Source organism: Salmo salar, chromosome ssa09 (assembly GCF_905237065.1).
Source record: "Salmo salar chromosome ssa09, Ssal_v3.1, whole genome shotgun sequence".
Lineage (NCBI taxonomy): Eukaryota > Metazoa > Chordata > Actinopteri > Salmoniformes > Salmonidae > Salmo > Salmo salar.
Genome location: NC_059450.1, coordinates 31663204 through 31686066, shown reverse-complemented (window position 1 = coordinate 31686066; position 22863 = coordinate 31663204).

The following is a 22863-nucleotide window of genomic DNA, read 5'->3' as shown; positions in this document are numbered from 1 at the left end:
AGACTTAGAAAACGGTTCTATGGTTCAATTTTGAAAAGTGAAATAGACACATTAACACAATCTGTCATATCCTTAAATAGTAAATCCTAGTGATTTGCCAACAGAGTCTGGGAGACCAGTGTTTTGCACTGAGACTAGAGCATCATGATGCCTCCTTCTTTAGGAAGTGTTCAAACATGGCACCTTCTCGATCTCCATTCTCACTCTCTCCTCCTCATCACCTGAACTGTCTGAGGCCTGTCTGTCAATCTGGAGAGGAGTGGTGGGAGGAGGAGGATATGAAAGACAGCATTCCATTTCTATTTCAGTTGGGGGTAGGAGATATAGCACCCCAGTGGTGCTGCCAGCAAAAAGAGAAGAAGAAGAAGATGGACGCAATGTGGTGTGTTCTGTACATTTATCATCCCCACCCCCACCATGAAAGGCAACCTTCTCTCTTTTTTACGCTCTCAAAGAGCAGATTGACTCCCCTTGCCCCCCTCGTGATTGAAACTTCAACCCCGAGCAGATGTCAGAGGAGAGGGAGATGCCAGCCAGAGATGGGCCAGGCAGGCCAGAGCCACTGTGAGCCGCTGAGCCATAGAGCACAGCAGAGCAGAGCAGACCGGGAGGTGTGAGGCTTTGTGTCAGGTCCACAGCTAAAGGACCAGGCACAGCGGGGATTTTAGCACATCCATTGGGATGTCTTTAGTCCTCAGGAAAATGGCTGGAAGGAGTTAGAGGGGTGGAGGGGGTGGGTCGTTTTAGAGTTCCCCGCTACCACTATATACCAATTCTATTTTCTCCATGTGTACAGACGTATCCCGGGATGCTGGAGAGCAGTTCAACCGTCATGTCGAAATTATGTTCAGTTTTTAGACAGAATCAGGCATAGTGGCTGACTGAGAGATACTGGGAGGTTAAGAAAACAATGAGTTTCCCAAACATGACTGTATGGGAGGGAAGGAGTGAGGAAGGGAGAAGCAGAGAGGGCCGATGCTTAATGGTTATTGCCTTATGAATAAACAACCCTGGGTATGAATCCCTGTAGAGCAGCTGGCTCGTGCTTCTCCAAACAGTCCTCCTCGGCCAAAACTTACACCCTCTCAGATATCTTTAAGAAAATAAATCCTAAAAGCATTTATTAAAATAGACACAATTTTAATCCCTAATGATGCTCTTTATTTAAGCATGTGTTACTATCATAACCTCATTGAAGGTTCCAGCCCACTCAAGCTACCGTTCCGGAATAAAACAGACTCTCTCTCTCTCAACTGTTAGAAGATACCCGCACAAGCTGTGATTGAAAATAGTCTAAAATGTTTTTTGTTTACTGCGACATACTCAAAGTATCAATACATGTTTAGGAGGAATTGAAATACCAAGCATTTTAGAAGGGTCAGATGAGTTCATTTAAACACATTTCATAATAACAGACTGAATAAATAGAATAATGCATCACTTCAGTCCCTGGTTATCTGTAATCCAAGTGTGACTGATCTGATCAGGGCGAGTGAGAAAACAGTGACAGACTCTTTGTCTGCAATATTTCACATCCAGTGTATATTTCTAATGGTGTGAGAGCACAAAACTATATTAACGAAGCTGTGTGTGTGTGTGTGTGTGTGTGTGTGTGTGTGTGTGTGTGTGTGTGTGTGTGTGTGTGTGTGTGTGTGTGTGTGTGTGTGTGGAGTAGGAGTAACGTACCACCCGAGGTGATCTTTCCCAGACAATACCTATCCATATCAATGTGGAACCCAGATGGTTTAGGATCTACTTCTCTGCCAAGCAGATGGACCTACGATGTACATCAATGGTCACAATTATCAGTGCACCACACACACACATACCGCTTGAAAACGAATATAGGGAATCTGAGAATCACAATCATTACTGATACTGGCCACAGTCCAAGCTGGGTGACCTCAATCATTCCAATGTGTTTACATTTTAAGAGTAATTGAGAAGGACGCGTCATTTGAATGCCATTTGATTTTCTCTCTTAAAGCTAGAATCCACAGTTGCTACATCCATTTTTGGACTTGTAAATTAATGATGTGCATACCGATTTATTGTTGAATAATATAACTCATAAATGCCTAATGAGCTTAGTTCAACTGTCGTACCTCATCAGAACCCAAAATATACGCTTGTTTTACTCCAATGTTTGTAAACAACGTAAATGTAAACAAACATTGTATAACCTCAAAACATGGTTATAACTATAATTTTGATATCCATAGCTCTGTCTATGAATTTGAAAGTGGTTACATTTCTGCAGGCCCATCCCTCAGCTTAATTACCAAAACAGAGGCGGGTGGTGACCGCTTTGTTATTTTTTTCCACTGTGGATTCTAACTCTGAAAATATTTTTCTAGTTAGAAAGTCCGTCTAGCACCATAGACATTACCACCAGTTACAATCATATTCAAGAACATGTTGCTAAAACATTATCTTTGACCTATTAATGTCAAACTCCATTTTAGATATTGAAGTAATAATGAAACAGGCATGGCCGCTGGTCATCTGTCTGTTTTCAGTGTTTTGTTTTCAGGGCCGTTCATTCGCTCAGTGAGAATCTAATCCAGTTTCATCCATCAGTGCTACCTACCTCCACACTAATCCACTTCCCAGGGGACACATCTGGAGCAATAGAGAAAAGGAGATTTAGACACAGTTTACGTTGAGTAGTGTTTAGTACACCAGCATCACCACCCACAAAAGCTGGAAACAACAGTCAAACAATAGCTCCTTTAATTGCTCCACAATCATGAATTTGTCTTCTTAAGGCACAGGATATACCAAAATGTATCTATGTTTCTTTTATTTTTGGGCCTTCAAGTGTAAACAACACCCAAAGTCATGTAAACATCGTAGTGTTTTAACAGAGAGTGGCCGGGCTAGGGGATAATTGAACTCTGCTGATGGACAAGCTCCAAACGGGAGAAACCTGAGAGAAATCAGGAGGCTTCTCTTTCCTCTCTCTTTCAGACACTCATGTTGCTCTAATTGTTGGGGGCTAGATCTCTGGGACTAGGTTCAGTTTCTGCTCACAATGATACATAATCCTAATAAATGGAAATGTTTAGGAGTAGATTGTTTCCTGTGGTCATAGATCATGTTTACTTTGTTTCTGTCATTTTGTTTCAAAGAGGGTTAGAGAGTGATTTTGAGTGTCATAGATCAAATATGTTTTACTCTCCTGTAAGTTCTAATGTGATTTGAACATTATAGAAACACTTTACAATATCATCATATAAGGATAATAACAGTATTTTCTTCTGAGTGGCACCACCTTGTATGAAAAAAATGTAAGTGTATTTTTTTACCTTAAAAAAGCAAACATATAAATGTATAGTGATTATATAGGCTGTGTTTACACAGGCAGCCCAATAATTGGTCTTTTAATCAATTAGATCAGATCTTTTGCCAATTTATTTAGCCGGAATTGGACTGACTGCCTGCGTAAATGCAGCCATAGTGACTTATTCTTGAAATGAGTTTTCTGGGGTTACTGGCAACACATTTTCATTTTCCAAAGCAGCAAGCATAACAGACAGTGTACGATTTCAACTCTAGTCGAAGTAATTAGTGAACCGCCTACTGTTTGCCTTAAATAAAGGAGGCCAAAAATGATATTGACAGCCACGGCCTCTCGCTGGGAAGTGAGCGACAAAACATGTAATTGTGGTAAGGTTTTGATCACAACTAACTGGGAACTGTTCTAAACATGAAAAGGGTTGATGGATTGATGGAAGATTGCTGCAACGCATAAAGATCAAACCCCTATTGTCGCTCTGCGGACACTGGGCCCACTGGATCCCCATTGATCCCTCCTCACAACATTTCACACAACATTTCTAAGGACTGTGTGGCACTTTTTTTTCTTAGTAACAATCTAAAGATATTAATTTAAAAAAGGATGTGAAAAATATACCCGAGGACCACTAAATACTTTTAATTATGGTCATACATTATTTGGATAGTCCCCAACAGATGACAGATGCTCAAACTATCAAATGCAACTCAACTATCAGAGTACAAATACATCTAAATAATGTGTTATCTAAATGATTTATTCCGTCAGTTGAATTATGTGTCTCAATGGTTTTTCTTCCTATAGAGTACTTTAAACCCCTGGCACGTTCCTCTCTGTTCGTGTTTAAAGGGTATGTAGCCGGTTCAGTAGGCTTTCTGCTGTAGCCTCTGAAAGGCAGGCATCTGGCACTGTAATTAGAGTTCTGTAATTACCAGTATGCCATTTCAAATGTCCAGTGTGTCCCTGCATTATTATCATAAGTAACAAACACAGAGAGCCAGTTGCAGAGGTCACTGTGCAATTAACAGAGGATGAGTACAAGGTTGTCTAAGTGCTATTAATTACATAACGGGCCATAAAAACTTTGCTGCTGTTTTTTGGTGCTATTCAGACTTTTTATCAACAAAAATGTAATAGGTAGGCTATACAGTCAGGAGAGTTAGACTATTCATGAGGGTGTGAAATTACCAAGCAGAACATGCAGTCATGGGAAATTAATTAGTTACCCGTTCGACCTGTTAGCATATAGTAAGCTATATGACTGAATTTGGATAACATACATATCATCATCATTTCTGTGTGTGTTTTTTCCTGACTGCTCATTGACACCTATTTCAATACTTTGCTTTGGTATGTTTGTTACATACAGAAATGGATCTTACACAAACTAGCTGTCGTAGATGAAAGGTATCTAACGTCTAAGTGCAGAGTTAGCTAGGTAACTTCCTGAGGGCAGCTAGCAAAATACTTCCTCTCCAGGGCCTTGGCTGGTTGACCCCTACCCAGTAGCACCCTGCCGTGCTATTATACCCCAGTATTCTCAACCCTACCCTGGGCATTCCCCTCCTTTTGGAGCCCTTACAATGGAGACCCAGCATGGAAGTAGTCCTCTCCTTGCCACCTGAATGTACAGGGCCTCACCAACATTCTCAAAGGGAATTCTCAATGACTTACCTGGCTAAGTAAAATGTAAGTAAACATTTATTCATCTGGTTGACATGGGCTGTCATGAAATTATGTAATTGTCTTTTTGTATTATGAGGAGGACCGTAATGTTATCACTCCAATGTCACCCATATCATGAAGCGTAAGACTGATACTGATTGGTCCATTTTGATTTTGATTATTCTTTAAGCCCTCCAGTGGTATTAGGCAAAAATTATTATAGTTGTTTGTAATGGAGGGGTGAGGTAGCCAGGTTAGGCTACAGGTATGAATGGGAGTGAATCGGTGCAGTGGGAAAGGAAAGGGGAGGAAGGAAAGGCTAATAGGTATGCTGCCATGCAGTTGGAAAGGGAAGGCTAGTAGGTATGCTGCCATGCAATTGGAAAGGGATGGCTAGTAGGTATGCTGCCATGCAACTGGAAAGGGAAGGCTAGTAGGTATGCTGCCATGCAATTGGAAAGGAAAAGCTAGTAGGTATGCTGCCATGCAATTGGAAAGGAAAGGCTAGTAGGTATGCTGCCATGCAATTGGAAAGGAAAGGCTAGTAGGTATGCTGCCATGCAATTGAAAAGGAAAGGCTAGTAGGTATGCTGCCATGGAACGGGAAAGGAAAGGCTAGTAGGTATGCTGCCATGGAACAGGAAAGGAAAGGCTAGTAGGTATGCTGCCATGGAACGGGAAAGGAAAGGCTAGTAGGTATGCTGCCATGGAACGGGAAAGGAAAGGCTAGTAGGTATGCTGCCATGGAACGGGAAAGGAAAAGCTAGTAGGTATGCTGCCATGTAATTGGAAAGGAAAAGCTAGTAGGTATGCTGCCATGGAACGGGAAAGGGAAGGATAGTAGGTATGCTGCCATGCAACGGGAAAGAAAAGGATAGTAGGTATGCTGCCATGCAATTGGAAAGGAAAAGCTAGTAGGTATGCTGCCATGGAACGGGAAAGGAAAGGCTAGTAGGTATGCTGCCATGCAATTGGAAAGGAAAGGCTAGTAGGTATGCTGCCATGCAATTGGAAAGAAAAGGCTAGTAGGTATGCTGCCATGCAATTGGAAAGGAAAGGCTAGTAAGTATGCTGCCATGCAATTGGAAAGGAAAGGCTAGTAAGTATGCTGCCATGCAATTGGAAAGGAAAGGCTAGTAGGTATGCTGTCTGCAGTGGGAAAGGAAAGGCTAGTAGTGTGCTGCCGTGCATGACGTTCCCTCACAGCCTCAGAGAGAGGGACTCTGTGGGAAGCTCTGTGAGGAACAACACTCCTGGTCACCAGATAATGGAACTTCTGAATCTCTACCATCTGCTGTTTGTTTAACACACACAAGGTCAAAAGACCAGCCACTCTTTTCTTTCTCTACTCTGTCACTGACTCTGCGTGGGCGAGGAAGTGGGGAAAATCGATGATATACCTTTTCTTCTACCTCTATCACATAATATTTTTGTGTTTAGCTCAGTATAGCTAGGAAAACAAAGCTCATTGCTTTAAAGGAGTTCACACAGTGAGATAGGAGGTTAGTACAACTGACTGACTGACTCATGTTTGGGTGTTGGTTTGGGTTGATTGTTTCACCCTGGCCTCTCCGACAAATCCTCTTGTAATCAGGAATACAGTGCCATCAATGTATACAGAGATCATGTTGTGGAGATTAGTCACAATGTCACTCTGTGATGATCTCTGCTCAGTGCTTACTGCAGATGTACAGTGGGGGGGAAAAGTATTTGATCCCCTGCTGATTTTGTACGTTTGCCCACTTACAAAGAAATTATCAGTCTATAATTTTAATGGTAGGTTTATATGAACAGTGAGAGACAGAATAACAAACAAAAAAATCCAGAAAAACGCATGTCACAAATGTTATAAAATGATTTGCATTTTAATGAAGGAAATAAATATTTGACCCCCTCTCAATCAGAAAGATTTCTTGCTCCCAGGTGTCTTTTATACAGGTAACGAGCTGAGATTAGGAGCACACTCTTAAAGGGAGTGCTCCTAACCGCAGCTTGTTACCTGTAAAAAAGACACCTGTCCACAGAAGCAATCAATCAATCAATCAGATTCCAAACTCTCCACCATGGCCAAGACCAATGTAACGACGGTCGTCAGGAATGGACCAAGGCGCAGCGGGTTGAGTGCTCGTAATTAACTTTAATGAAAACACTTACACAAACAAAACAAAACGATGGACGACGAATACAGACTTGAAGGCAAAAGACAGCAATTCAAGAGACAACCTCCCACAAATGACAAACACACCCTAATATATCCTGTTAGGGCTAGGGGGCAGTATTTGCACGGCTGGATAAAAAAATGTACCCGATTTAATCTGGTTACTAATCCTACCCAGTAACTAGAATATGCATATACTTATTATATATGGATAGAAAACACCCTAAAGTTTCTAAAACTGTTTGAATGGTGTCTGTGAGTATAACAGAACTCATTTGGCAGGCAAAACCCTGAGACAGATTCTGACAGGAAGTGGATACCTGATGTGTTGTATTACCTTTAAACCTATGCCATTGAAAAACACAGGGGCTGAGGAATATTTTGGCACTTCCTATTGCTTCCACTAGATGTCACCAGCCTTTACAAAGTGTTTTGAGTCTTCTGGAGGGAGATCTGACCGAACAAGAGCCATGGAACGATGATGGCCCATTAGACACCTGGCGCGCGAGTTCATGTTGGGTACCCTCGTTCCAATACGTTATAAAAGAGTGCATTCGTCCACCTTGAATATTATTCATGTTCTGGTTAAAAAAGGCCCTAATGATTTATGCTATACAACGTTTGACATGTTTGAACGAACGTAAATATATTTTTTCCCCTCGTTCATGAAGTGAAGTCCGGCGGGCTTAGATCATGTGCTAACAAGACGGAGATTTTTGGACATAAATGATGAGCTTTTTTGAACAAAACTACATTCGTTATGGACCTGTGATACCTGGAAGTGACATCTGATGAAGAGAATCAAAGGTAATGGATTATTTACATAGTATTTTCGATTTTAGATCTCCCCAACATGGCGGCTAGTCTGTATCGCAACGCGTATTTTTCTGGGCGCAGTGCTCAGATTATTGCAAAGTGTGATTTCCCAGTAAGGTTATTTTTAAATCTGGCAAGTTGATTGCGTTCAAGAGATGTAAATCTATAATTCTTTAAATGACAATATAATATTTTACCAATGTTTTCTAATTTTAATTATTTAATTTGTGGTGCTGACTTGAATGCCGGTTATTGGAGGGAAACGATTTCCTGAACATCAACGCCACAGTAAAACGCTGTTTTTGGATATAAATATGAACTTGATAGAACTAAAAATGCATGCATTGTCTAACACAATGTCCTAGGAGTGTCATCTGTTGGAGATTGTAAAAGGTTAGTGCATAATTTTAGCTGATTTTATGGTTTTGGTGACGCCTGTCTTTGAATTGGCACAACATTACACACTACTCTTGTAAATGTACTGTCCTAACATACTCTAAATTTATGCTTTCGCCGTAAAACCTTTTTGAAATCGTAAAACGTGGTTAGATTAAGGAGATGTTTATCTTTCAAAGGGTGTAAAATAGTTGTATGTTTGAAAAATTTGAATTTTGACATTTATTTGGATTCAAATTTGCCGCTCTTGAAATGCACCTGCTGTTGATGGAGTGCACCACGGGTGGGACGCTAGCCCATAGAGGATATAGGCCTCTCAACAAAGGCAACTAGACAACACCTGCCTTCAATTGAGAGTCCACACCCCAATTAACTAAACATAGAAACAGACTAACTAGAAAGAACATAGAAATAGACTAACATAGAGCAGTGCCAAAAAACCCCGGAATACATAAATCAACTACCCTCTACATAATACACACACCCCGAACCACATAAACCAAATACCCTCTGCCACGTCCTGACCAGCCTACACTAACAAAATAACCCTCATACTGGTCAGAACGTGACAACCAAAGAGCTGGCCAAGACCAAAATTATAGACTGATCATTTCTTTGTCAGTGGGCAAACATAGAAAATCAGCAGGGGATCAAATACTTTTTTCCCCCACTGTAGGATGTTAATTTGATCACTGTGTTGCATGAGAACTTTCCTGCAATGCAGGAAATGTAAAACTTGTAGTGTTTTTACATTTTGAAAAGTCTTCTGAAGTTTGTAATTTCAACTTTGAAATGTAAAACAAAATTTTCCCTTATGACAAATGTATCAACCCCTACTAAAATGTCCATTAATTATAATCCACATAATAATTATCTTTTCCTGTTGCTGCAGGATTAGTTTCCTACTGAAGCAAACTGGCTGAAATGAAGATCCTGCATCTGTACCACTTTATCATCACCATGTACAGTCGGCTATATTCTACTTCCACCAAATCCCCTTTAATAATATTATGGAATCTAGAACAAATACCGCAGCATGTGATTTACAACCAACATGGAATTATTATGTCACATTATAATCCCAATTTTTTTATTTAATTTTTTTATTTAACCTTTATTTAACTACGCAAATCAGTTAAGAACAAATTCTTATTTAAAATGACGGCTTACCCCAGCCAAACCCTAACGACGCCAGACCAATTGTGTAGCCTAGTGGTTAGAGCGTTGGGCCAGTAACTGGAAGGTTGCTGGTTTGAATCCCCGAGCTGACAAGGTAAAAATCTGTCGTTCTGCCCCTGAACAAGGCAGTTAACCCACTGTTCCCTGGGTGCTGAAGATGTGGATGTTGATTATGGCAGCCCCCCGCACCTCTCTGATCCAGAGGGGTTGGATTTAATGTGGAAAACACATTTCAGTTGAATACATTCCGTTGGACAACTGACTAGGTATTCCCCTTCCCCTATGGGACTCCCAATCACAGCTGCCCTGTGATACAGCCTGGAATTGAACCAGGGTCTGTAGTGATGCTGTGCCACTTGGGAGCCCTCACTACAAAAATATTAAATAACTAAAATGTTACTGTATTCTTCAAAAATGTCTCCTAAAGGAGGATACACGGGAGGAGAAGGAGGAGATGGCATCTAGATATGGTCTCTGTCATTGTACTGGACAGGAGAGTAAAACACTAAAGCAGAAAGACAGTCTTACTACAGATGTAGGACATTAATTTGATCACCTTGTTGCAGGATTGCCTTCCTGCAATGCAGGACATTTAAAACTTGTACTGTATTTCAGATTTAAAAAGGCTTCTGAAATGTGTAATTTCCACTTCATTTTCCCATATGAAAAATATATCAACCCTTACAAACATGTCCATTAGTTATAATCCACATAATAATTCACATTTCCTGTTGCTGCAGGATTATTTTCCTTCTATAGCAAACTGGCTGAAATTAAGATCCATCTGAACCCTTCAGTGGCAAAGCAGCCAATCTCACATTCAGGAGAATGACAGGAAGTCCTAAGGACATGATAGAGATATATGCAATGCTATCTAACGGTAAAAGTGTGCCAGTGCCTATAAACCGTAGTTAAGCACAATAGGTTAAATGGAGGGGAGAGTGCATAGGGTGACAAGAGAAACTAGAGGGCAGTACGCTGTGCCATATAGATGGAGCAGCAAGCCGTATAGCAGCTTTGATCATGTAAGTGGTAATACATCCTCACAGTATTAGAAGCACTGCACCAGAATCAAATGCATCGCTATTAATTAGCTAATGCATGCAAGTCCAGGCAGACGTTGGTGTTGTGCCTAGGTACATTTCCTATGGTACTGTATATGGGCTGCTGTGTCTTAGAATCAAAACGGAGAGCAGTGATCATAGAAAACAGGAGACTCGTGAGACATAGTGGACATGGGGTAGTTTTATTCTCTCCTCTAAGAGGCTTTAATTCACTGTGTGTCTCTCAGAGGTATTGAGGTACCCAGGAAGACAGCCCAGTTCACTTCAGACTAGTACTTAAATACAGACACATCCAACATAGACACAATCTATACGGACTCAAGCCAGCACACTGCCGAGCACATGCATCGCCGTGAGAGCACAGATTAATAACATGCCTGCAGGGACGACATAGTAAGTGAGTGAGCTGAGCCATGTTCTGATCCTGTTATGAGCTGCTAGGCCGGTGTCTTACCCGGCCTGTTGACCTTATACTGCTTTCCTGTAGTAGTCTGTAGTGTGTGTTCATGTTTTAAATGTATGTCAATTGTTAAGTGTTTTGTCTGTAATGTCTTTTTCATTATGTGTCGAACCCCAGGAAGACTAGCTGTCGCCACTGGCATAGGCTAATGGGTTCCTAATAAAAAATAAATTATTCATCTGCTCAATTAAATGCATAAAGGTAATTTTACAATGCTCACCTGGCCAATATACTGTATGGTCACAAATATACTTCTATGTCAAGTGTCCAAACAGCTTTGCAAATAAATGATAAATGAATGTAATATGTGAATGTGTTAATTGTTGCTGTTGTTGTTGGTTATTGTTGTTGTCGTTGATTGGTCAGCAGAGGAGCAGAAGGATTATTTAGGGATAGAAACAATGGGTGTAATTAGACGTGGACAGGTCAGGGGACAGGGCCAGGGGGTAAGGTACAAGGGCAGGGGGGCTGGGGACAGGGCAGGGTCTGGGACACCACAGGACACTGCAGGCCTCAACAATGGATCGACTCTCCTGACAGGAAGCTACTTTAAAAGGTTGATCCCATGAGGTCAGCAGCAGAGGTGGAGAAAGCAGAGGAATCTCTTTTAATGAAGTGTTGTTAATCAGTCTGGTGTCAGAGAGAGAGACAGAGAGATAGGGGGGGGGGTAGAGACAGAGTCCCTTTTGGACCAACGGTCTAGTCCAGGCCACATAGCCCCATTTTACAGTAATGCAATGAAAAATGTGGACTAAAAGACTAAAACTTTGAAACAGGACGTAAAAATAGTATCAGTGTTTCAGACCCTATCATGAATGTTTACATTATACAAGCAGACTTAAAATCCCTCATTTGGAGACTTTGACGATGAATGTAATTTTCCATGGAAAGCTTACATACTTAAAAAAACATTGACGAGGGTGCTGGTTCAAGTAAAGTGGTTTTGCTATGGAGATATTATTAAATCCACTTTGATGTACAGCATTTGAATGAATTAGTTTCCCATTCTGGGGTTGAAGTGAGAGATTGCAGCAATCTGTCTTCCTTGGCAAGGTCTTTACATTGGGTTGTAAGAAACAGCTCGACTAGAGGGAGAACCAGTGTAGCACTTTTCACAGCAGGTAGAAATATAATGCAGCTGATTATTAATTTTAATTAAACACATTTTGGAAAATTATATTGAATATCTGAACCCCTGGTGTTTTAATTACTTTATTGCCTCTCAGCTTTAACAGTAAAAAGCTTTGCATAGGTTGTATTGGGAATATATCCTAAAAAAAACACAGCTGGAGAACCAAGGGGCTTCTTCGTTCATTTCTATCATTCATTTACTATTAGAATCACAGACACACCAAGACAGAGACATTTGTCAATTGATACCACTGTGAATACTAATTTGCCACCAGACAAAAGAGTGTTAAACTCTCAGTTTATTTGCTGACAGCCTACAGGTTACCATAGAATGCAGCTAGTGACATGACTGAGGAGGAGGAGGAGGAGGAATATTCAACATTATTGTTGCGTGATGAAAACAAAACTCTTTGAAAACAAAACTCTGCTGAGCGCTCCCGCAGGAAATGTGATAATTTCTGTTTGTGATCATTATGAGAGGTTAAGATGGATAACATTCAGATGCCTTGCTTCTTGTAGCTAGCTGGGTTGTACTGAACTATACTGTAGCTTAGGTTACACCTTGATGACAGGAGGCAGGACCAGCTGAGGGGAGAACCCCTCCACAACTGAATCATCAGACACTTTCTGAAAGCCCCATCTCAAGTGCAGTTGATTGGATGGAAAAAAGCCGGCACTTGAAGCATTTGAATATGGTCATCAGGCACTAATGGCCTGACAAATGTCAGCATCATTGGCTATGTGGAGAGACAAATAGCAACTACAAAGCGCTTGGCCCTAAGCCTCTTGAATATCCTCCACCAAAACCAGACAATTCCAACAAGCCATTATCCCATCTCTTTGTGTAGCGGCTGGAGAGATCATACAGTTCAATGGGAGGATTACCCCTACTTGAGCGGGGCTGAGAGAGATTCATTGATAAGTTCCTGTTGGGGTTGTAGCAGGTGGGCTCAGCTATGCAGCAGGGGTTTTGGGAGGACCACTGGGATGAGAGTTTGGCCTATAGCTATGGACGAGCAGAATCACTCATCCATAGAAATGCTTACACAAGCAATTTTAGAACGTCCAATTAATTGCAAAGTATACCCATTACAAATAAACAATTGTGTCAACATTGAAGTAGTTATAGACATGCCATATATTTATGATTAATCTTCATAGATAGGATTATGGATATGGCCCACTAAGGAGTATGGATATGGCCCACCAAGGAGTATGGATATGGCCCACCAAGGAGTATGGATATGGCCCACCAAGGAGTATGGATATGGCCCACCAAGGAGTATGGATATGGCCCACTAAGGAGTATGGATATGGCCCACTAAGGAGTATGGATATGGCCCACTAAGGAGTATGGATATGGCCCACTAAGGAGTTTGGATATGGCCCACTAAGGAGTATGGATATGGCCCACTAAAAAAGGAAGTCACAGTAGCTGTAGAGGAGATAATTTGATATTTCCTGGGGTGTCAGGATAGCTGATAGGGACAAGATGCTTCAGGCCAGGAGTAAAGTAGAGTGACAACAGGAACCCAGTGCTCCAAATATGGGCAGGAGAGGATGCTTGGATAATAAATCTCTGTCTGTATGGGTACCAAAACTGAATTGTTTTGTGACTGTGTGTCACCAACAAGTAGACTATGTCAAAAGAGCAAATAAGCATTTTCCATAGGATTTTTTCACTTTGGCCCTTCTTCTAGCCAAAAGAAACAGATGTTTTATTTTATTTTAATGTACATTATTAATAATAACATATCAACAGGAAGGCTTTATTCATGATCAATAATGTATCAAGCTGAAGTTACAGTGGATCACTGTGAGAGGTCATAAACACTGATCAAATAACATGTTAAATAATTCATATCGTGAACATTCTGATAGATGCCGCGCCACTGGGCAAAATACATTTTCTACAGGCTTTTCTTGCAGTTGTAGCAATCCGTATTGGCTCAGATACACACATTAAAATGCTCAGCAATGGATGTTTAACCACAAGCCACTGTAGTATGTCTACTGCGTCAGCTATTCTTACACTCAAAAACCCAGAGACATCGTACCAGCAGTGCAGGCAGAGATTGGATGTATTGATCTGTCTGAACAGCCGTCTTTAATAAATACTGGCCTACATTATGAGTGCAGGGTTCTGTTCTGACTACAGACATGCTAGCTAGCTGATGAGGGCTTGCTGTATGCCTCTCCTAATCGGTAATCAGAGCAAGTTTTCAGTGGAAGATAATCTGTGGCTCTTTGCATCCTCGCTCAGAGATGGAGATGCAGGCGTCTAGGCCATGCAATCAGGATCAGGAGAACTACAGTGATTGCTCGGGTTGCACTTGTGAAATCAGGGGCTTGCATGGCCTCATTGGTCTGGGCCTGAAGGAGATGGTAAAGCCAGCCTCTCTTTAGGTTTTGCTTTTCAAGCAAATAGACTTACTGATTGGACTGACTGTGTGAACCAATGGATGTCTATGGGGTTTTCTATCCAGAACTGGTCGTATGAGTCTGACAGACTTTCATTGTATTTCATGAAAACAGTGATTGGAAGGACTGCAGACAATGTTTTCTTCAGGTGTAAAAAAAAAGAAAGAAGAAAATACAATAAAGACTTTTATTTATTATTTTTTGAATTCAAAATAAAAATGAAAGGCAGAAATGTCATTATTTCCCCTGTTGTTAGACTGTTGGGTCTCACTTTAAAAAAAGTACAACTTACAAAGGCATTACATAGCATACAGAAAGGTTTCACAAGCACTGCATAAATGCCTTACAAATCATCTATAAGCGTACGTCATGCTCTTTAAATGGTCTATAAACATACATGGTGCGTTATTTCACATTTGGCAGTTCACCCTACACTGGGAATTATGTCACCCTTTAAACTCCATAAGTAAAGTATGACATACACACATAGATGATTTGTGAACCATTATGTAGTGCTTATAAAACCTTTATGTATGCTATATAATGCCTTTAATAGTTTTACCTCATTTAAAGTGGGACTGACAGTTGTCTTGAGATGCATTCATTGTGTTCATCTATTTGGTGCTGTACCTGTATAAAATGAATGATGAATTATTTCCCCATTGTGATAAATTAGAACGTAGAACTGCAGAAATGTTCTCAAGTGAGCAAGACAAAGAAGCAACGGAGCATATGAAGAAGAAAAATCAAGTAGTGCAGCCATGCACTCAGCATGGATTCACACTAGCTAATTTAGCACACCAATGACCAAGTAGCCCTTGATGGGCTGAAATCAGATGCTTAACCAAGCCACTTGGGGATGGCACAGACAAATGTAGAGAGGCAGAAGAAAGTGCTTTAGAACTGACGTCTTGTTTTCTTCTGACCTCCAGAAAGCCTTTTCCTGTTTTATACTCCTATGATTCAATTCAATAGGATCATGTGTCATAAAGAAAAGGCAATTAGTAGACGACAGTGAAACGGCCAAGAAAACAAGTTTGAAACACGCTAGAAGACAGCTGTCCAGATATTACACATCTCGGCAAGCAAACTGCTCGCTATTCACTTTTAATGTAAGGCTTTTAAGGAGAAGGATTTAGCTTATCAGTGAGATATGGTCCAAGGGAAAACAATTTTATTGATTCTATCATTTTAGATGTAACCGATTCCTTAAGTAATTTCTCTGGGTTCCTGTGTGTCAGTTTAAGTGTCTTGCTGTGGCTGTTGTAGGCCTTGTGTTCATTTAGAATTCTGCATGGGGAATTTGTGCATAATGTACAAAGTGTTGCAAATATGATACACTCCCCATCACATCTGTCAGAGAGAAAACACACTTATGTTGCCATCCAAGCCCCAAGACAAAAACACTGAGCAAGACAAGGGCAGTCAAATTATTAAAATGAAGTGCTGTTGGGATGCGTCGTGATTGATTGTTTGGGGAAAGTCTATTTCTAAGTATCGATTCTTCCTTTAACCAGCCGGCACTATATTGGTGCTCAGTTGTGTGCACTGATAAATTACTTCGACATGCAAAATAGTGTCTCAGTGTTGATTCTTTTCTCAATATTTTGGAATATATTCAGAAATAAATGTGTTATTTTGAATTTTATCAGTTATTGAATTATTAAAAAGTAATGATAGGCTTGTCATTATAAACACATTGTTTAGCATCTTATTTGTTTGTTTCTTTATCAATTAGTGTTTTTCTCAGTATTTTGTCACGGAAAAAGCCGGCATCTGTTCAAGATGTTTCCTCATTTAACAGACACCGTCTATTTCTGATGACAAAAGCAATATCATTAGAACTAGGGTGATGCACAAACAAACAACTCTGACTTTTAATTAATCTCTCTTCCCTTCTCATCGAGCTCCCACTTTCATACATGTACAACAAAGCATCAACAAATATCAATTTCTAAATATTCTCCTGCAACCTGCCTCACCCAAAGTGGTGTGGATCTGTTTTTTTCTCTAAAGTATTTCTATTTACTTCAGTTCTGGAATCCCTCAACTGAAGCTAGCCAGCTAACTACCTACCAGCTATCAGTCAGCAAACATTTGCTAGCGGTCATCAGCTAACCTTTAGCTCAGAAAGCTCTCGCCAGTTCGAACAACGTGACTCAAACCAGAGCATAATGGACCTATTTATTATTATTTTTTTTTAAAAATTTCCTCCATATCCCCGGATTCCTACCGCAAACTTTGAACATTTTCATCTGGATCTTCGCAACTAGCTAACCGCAATCCCGGGTGACTACACCTAGCTAGCGTTTCCATCCTGAAGCAAGCACCAATTAGCCTGAAGCTATCCCGGCTAGGGCTCCTGTGCTACCACCGAAGCCCACTCCTGGGCTACAATATCCGGAACCCTTCTACTGCCGGTACGGGGCACGGAACCCCGCTGATCCTCTACGACTGGAATAACGACATAATCTGCCCGAGGATTCCAACAGGCCCCTCAGGCGCGACGTCCGCTGAAGGCCCATTCTGCTAACCGCATCCTGCTAGCTACCTAGAGCTACTTGGAACCGTACTAATCCACGACTGGTCTATCGACGTCTCCGCACGAAGAGGCAAAACAGACTTACCTCCATCGCGACGTCCCCCAAAGACCCTTCTGCTAACTTGTTAGCCCAAGTCTGCTAACTGCTAGCTTGCTTGCCCCGGTCTGCTAACTGCTAGCTTGCTATCCCCGGTCTGCTAACTGCTAGCTTGCTTGCCCCGGTCTGCTAACTGCTAGCTTGCTTGCCCCGGTCTGCTAACTGCTTGCTTGCTAAGCCGGTCTGCTAACTGCTAGCTTGCTAGCCCCGGTCTGCTAACTGCTAGCTTGTTTAGCCCCGGCCTACTAACTGTTAACTTGTTAGCATCGGCCTGCTAACTGTCTGAATCGCCGTGTCCCCAGTCAGCCCAACAACTCACTGGACCCATATGTTCACTTGGCAACGCATGCCTCTCTCTAATATCAATATGCCTCGTCTGTTACTGTCCTGGTTAGTGATTACTGTCTTATTTCACTGTAGAGCCCCTAGCCCTGCTCAATATGCCTTAACCAACCATGTTGTTCCACCTCCTACATATGCGATGACATCACCTGGTTTAAATGTCTCTAGAGACTATATCTCTCTCATCATTACTCAATGCCTAGGTTTACCTCCAATGTACTCACATCCTACCTTACCTTTGTCTGTACACTATGCCTTGAATTTATGCTATCGTGCCCAGAAACCTGCTCCTTTTACTCTCTGTTCCGAACGTGCTAGACGGCCAGTCCGTATAGCCTTTAGCCGTACCCTTATCCTACTTCTCCTCTGTTCCTCTGGTGATGTAGAGTTTAATCCAGGTCCTGCAGTGCCTAGCTCCACTCCCACTCCCCAGGTGCTCTCATTTGTTGACTTCTGTAACCGTAAAAGCCTTGGTTTCATAACATTAGAAGCCTACTCCATAAGTTTGTTTTACTCACTGCTTTAGCACACTGTGCCAACCCAGATGTCTTTGTCGTGTCTGAATCCTGGCTTCGGAAAACCACCAAAACCCCTAAAATCTCCATCCCTAACTATAACATTTTCCACCAAGATAGAACTGCCAAAGTGGGCAGTGTTGCAATCTACTGCAAAGATAACCTGCAGAGTTCTGTATTATTATCCAAGATTGTACCGAAACAATTCGAGCTTCTACTTCTAAAAATTCACCTTTCCAGAAACAAGTCTCTCACTGTTGCCACTTGCTGTAGACCACCCTCTGCCCCCAGCTGTGCCCTCGACACCATATGTGAATTGATTGCCCCCCATCTATCTTCTGAGCTCGTGCTACTAGGTGACCTAAACTGGGACATACTTAACACCCCGGCCATCCTACAATCTAAGCTTGATGCCCTCAATCTCACACAAATTATCAATGAACCTACCAGGTACAACCCCAAATCCGTAAACACGGGCACGATCATAGATATCATCCTAACTAACTCACCCTCCAAATACACCTCTGCTGTTTTCAATCAAGATCTCAGCAGTCACTGCCTCATTGCCTGCATCCGTAATGGGTCTGCGACCAAACGACCACCCCTCATCACTGTCAAACGTTCCCTAAAACACTTCTGCGAGCAGGCCTTTCTAATCGACCTGGCCGGGGTATCCTGGAATAACATTGACCTCATCCTGTCAGTAGATGATGCCTGGTTATTCTTTAAAAGTGCCTTCTTCACCATCTTAAATAAGCATGCCCCATTCAAAAAAAAATTGAAATAAGAATAGATATGGTCCTTGGTTCACTCCAGACCTGTCTGCACTTGACCAGCACAAAAACATCCTGTGGCGTTCTGCATTAGCATCGAATAGCCCCCGTGATATGCAACTTTTCAGGGAAGTTAGGAACAAATATACACAGGCAGTTAGGAAAGCTAAGGCTAGCTTTTTCAAACAGAAATTTGCATCCTGTATTACAAACTCAAAAAAGTTCTGGGACACTGTAAAGTCCATGGAGAATGAGAGCACCTCCTCCCAGCTGCACACTGCTCTGAGGCTAGGAAACACTGTTACCACGATAAATCCACAATAATTGAGAATTTCAATAAGCATTTCTCTACGGCTGGCCATGCTTTACACCTGTCTACCCCTACCCTGGTCAACTGACCGGCACCCTCCACAGCAACCCGCCAAAGCCCCCACCATTTCCCCTTCACCCAAATCCAGATAGCTGATGTTCTGAAAGAGCTGCAACATCTGGACCCCTACAAATCAACCGGGCTAGACAATCTGGACCCTCTCTTTCTAAAATTATCTGCCGAAATTGTTGCAACCCCTATTACTAGCCTGTTCAACCTCTCTTTCGTATCGTCTGAGATTCCCAAAGATTGGAAAGCTGCCACGGTCATCCCCCTCTTCAAAGGGGGTGACACTCTAGAACCAAACTGCTACAGACCAATATCTATCCTACCCTGTCTTTCTAAGGTCTTCAAAAGCCAAGTTAACAAACAGATTACCGACCATTTCGAAACCCACCATACCTTCTCCGCTATGCAATCTGGTTTCCGAGCTGGTCATGGGTGCACCTCAGCCACGCTCAAGGTCCTAAACGACATCATAACCGCCATCGATAAGAGACATTACTGTGCAGACATATTATTTGACCTGGCCAAGGCTTTCGACTCTGTCAATCACCACATTCTTATTGGCAGACTCAACAGCCTTGGTTTCTCAAATGATTGCCTCACCTGGTTTACCAACTACTTCTCTGATAGAGTTCAGTGTGTCAAATCGGAGGGCCTCTAGTCCGGACCTCTGGCAGTCTCTATGGGGGTGCCACAGGGTTCAATTCTCGGGCCGACTCACTTCTCTTATACATCAATGATGTCGTTCTTGCTGCTGGTGATTCTCTGATCCACCTCTACGCAGACAACACCATTCTGTATACTTCTGGCCCCTCTTTGGACACTGTGTTAACTAACCACCAGACGAGCTTCAATGCCATACAACTCTCCTTCCATGGCCTTCAACTGCTCTTAAATGCAAGTAAAACTAAATGCGTGTTATTCAATCGATCACTGCCCGCACCTGCCCGCCCATCCAGCATCACTACTCTGGACGGCTGTGCCTTAGAATACGTGGACAACTACAAATACCTTGGTGTCTGGTTAGACTGTAAACTCTCCTTCCAGACTCACATTAAGCATCTCCAATCCAAAAATAAATCTAGAATCTGCTCCCTATTTCGCAACAAAGCATCCTTCACTCATGCTGCCAAACATACCCTCGTAAAACTGACCATCCTACCGATCCTCGACTTCGGCGATGTCATCTTTAAAATAGCCTCCAACACTCTACTAAACAAATTGGATGCAGTCTATCACAGTGCCATCCGTTTTGTCACCAAAGCCCCATACACTACCCACCACTGCGACCTGTACGCTCTCGTTGGTTGGCCCTTGCTTCATACTCGTCGCCAAACCCACTGGCTACAGGTCATCTACAAGTCTCTGCTAGGTAAAGCCCCGCCTTATCTCAGCTCACTGGTCACCATAGCAGCACCCACTCGTAGCACGCTCTCCAGCAGGTATATTTCACTGGTCACCCCCAAAGCCAATTCCTCCATTGGTCGCCTTTCCTTCCAGTTCTCTGCTGCCAATGACTGGAACGAACTGCAAAAATCTCTGAAGCTGGAGACTCTTATCTCCCTCACTAGCTTTAAGCACCAGCTGTCAGAGCAGCTCACAGATCACTGCACCTGTACATAGCCCATCTGTAAACAGCCCATCTATCGACCTCATCCCCATACTGTATTTATTTATTTATCTTGCTCCTTTGCACCCCAGTATCTCTACTTGCACATTCATCTTCTGCACATCTACCATTCCAGTGTTTAATTGCTAAATTGTAATTACTTCGTCACCTTGGCCTATTTATTGCCTTAACTCCCTTATCTTGCCTCATTTGCACTCACTGTATATAGACTTTTTGTTTTCTTTTTTCTGCTGTATTATTGACTGTATGTTTTGTTTATTCCATGTGTAACTCTGTGTTGTTGTATGCGTCGAATTGCTATGCTTTATTTTGGCCAGGTCGCAGTTGCAAATGAGAACTTGTTCTCAACTAGCCTACCTGGTTAAATAAAGGTGAAATAAAATAAATTAAAAAAAATATGAAAGAGGGAGGGAATAGTGGTATATGACCAACAGTAGCTATACAATACGTTATTTAATATCTTTACTGAACATCTAAGCACTAAGACTGTTGAAACCACTGTGCTCACATTTGTCCATACAGTATACTTAGCTGAGGATATTTCAAATGAACATTTACATGACCTTATAGAAATATAAATAATTCTGTGTCATTGTGTCCACAAGTTATCATCAACTGTTCAATATTGTTGATGGATCAGGGAAGTTGACAGTGTTAAACCTTTACGTTTTTGTACAAGTCCATCTAATAGACCATGCTGTCTGGTGCAGCAATGTTCAATAATAACATATTGACAGAGAGGTGTATAGGCTATTGTGTCCATCTCCCAAAGTACTGTAACTCTCTACTGCTGTAATAGAAGACAGTAGGCCTTCTATCCACAACTGAATTAGACTGGCCACAATTAGCAGGATGTTGAAAGAATGGGAAGGTTTTGTTACCCTCACTTATAGATCATATAAGATTTTGATTAAAGAACGGTGGTTTTAATGCACATTGGTCGATTCAAATCAAGTCAGAACTTTTTAGACATTAACTTACAAACCAACAACAGTAACCTGAGCTTAAGTGTTACATTTTTGGCACATTATGGGTGCTTCAAGAAGGGAAACCAAAGACAGAAAATATAGGTTCATATTTCAGCCATCACTGAGTGTGAAAATATCCTCAATTTGATAAAAAATGTATAATGCAACTTTCCTAGTCTTAAATTTGAAATGGGCACTTGTTTTCCCATTATGGTTTCTTTAATCCATTTATGTCTGAGTTGTCTTGCTTAAAGATCGCTCCTCCATATTGGATGCACACCATCTGAGGAATGTGTTCCACTGCTGGGCCTGATAAAATAACACAACAGTTTACATATTTCTAAAACCTGATCTGAAAACTGATTTAAAAATCCATATCGACAATCAAATTCCCTGAAAATATATGCACACAAGTCTGCTTTGAGGTGACTAAAACGAAGCAAATTTGGTTTCAGGAGACAGGAAGGCAGTGGGCAGAGATCAGACAGTAAATGGATACTCATGGTGACCAGCAAGGAAACCCATCCATCCCTGGAGACGCTTAGAGGAGGGCAAGAGAGCCAAGCGATGGGGAAGGAAGAGTATGTGTGCCTTTCTTCCCTTCAGTCTGTCATTAAATATTCACCAAACGGGAGGGATCCTGTTACATTACCCCCTCTTGTTTCTTGTGCCTTTAATGACAGTTGTTGTAAACATACACAGACAAACACCAGCCCCAAGCCTGCACCAGCCACAGTCTTCAGTGGCTGAAATACTTTAATTCCTTCAACTGATAGATTTCTCCTGGCCCCTCAAGGGATGGATGAAGGCCTCTTAGTAAGTGACATCTGCCTCTTGAACCGGACTTTGCAGTCTCTCTCTTTCTCTCTCTCTGTCTCTCTTTGTCTCTCTCTTTCTCTCTCTCTCTCTCTCGCTCTCTTTCTCTCTCTCTCTGTCTCTCTCTCTCTCTCTCTGTCTCTCTTTGTCTCTCTCTCTTTCTCTCTCTCTCTCTCTCTCTCTTTGTCTCTCTCTCTCTCTTTGTCTCTCTCTCTC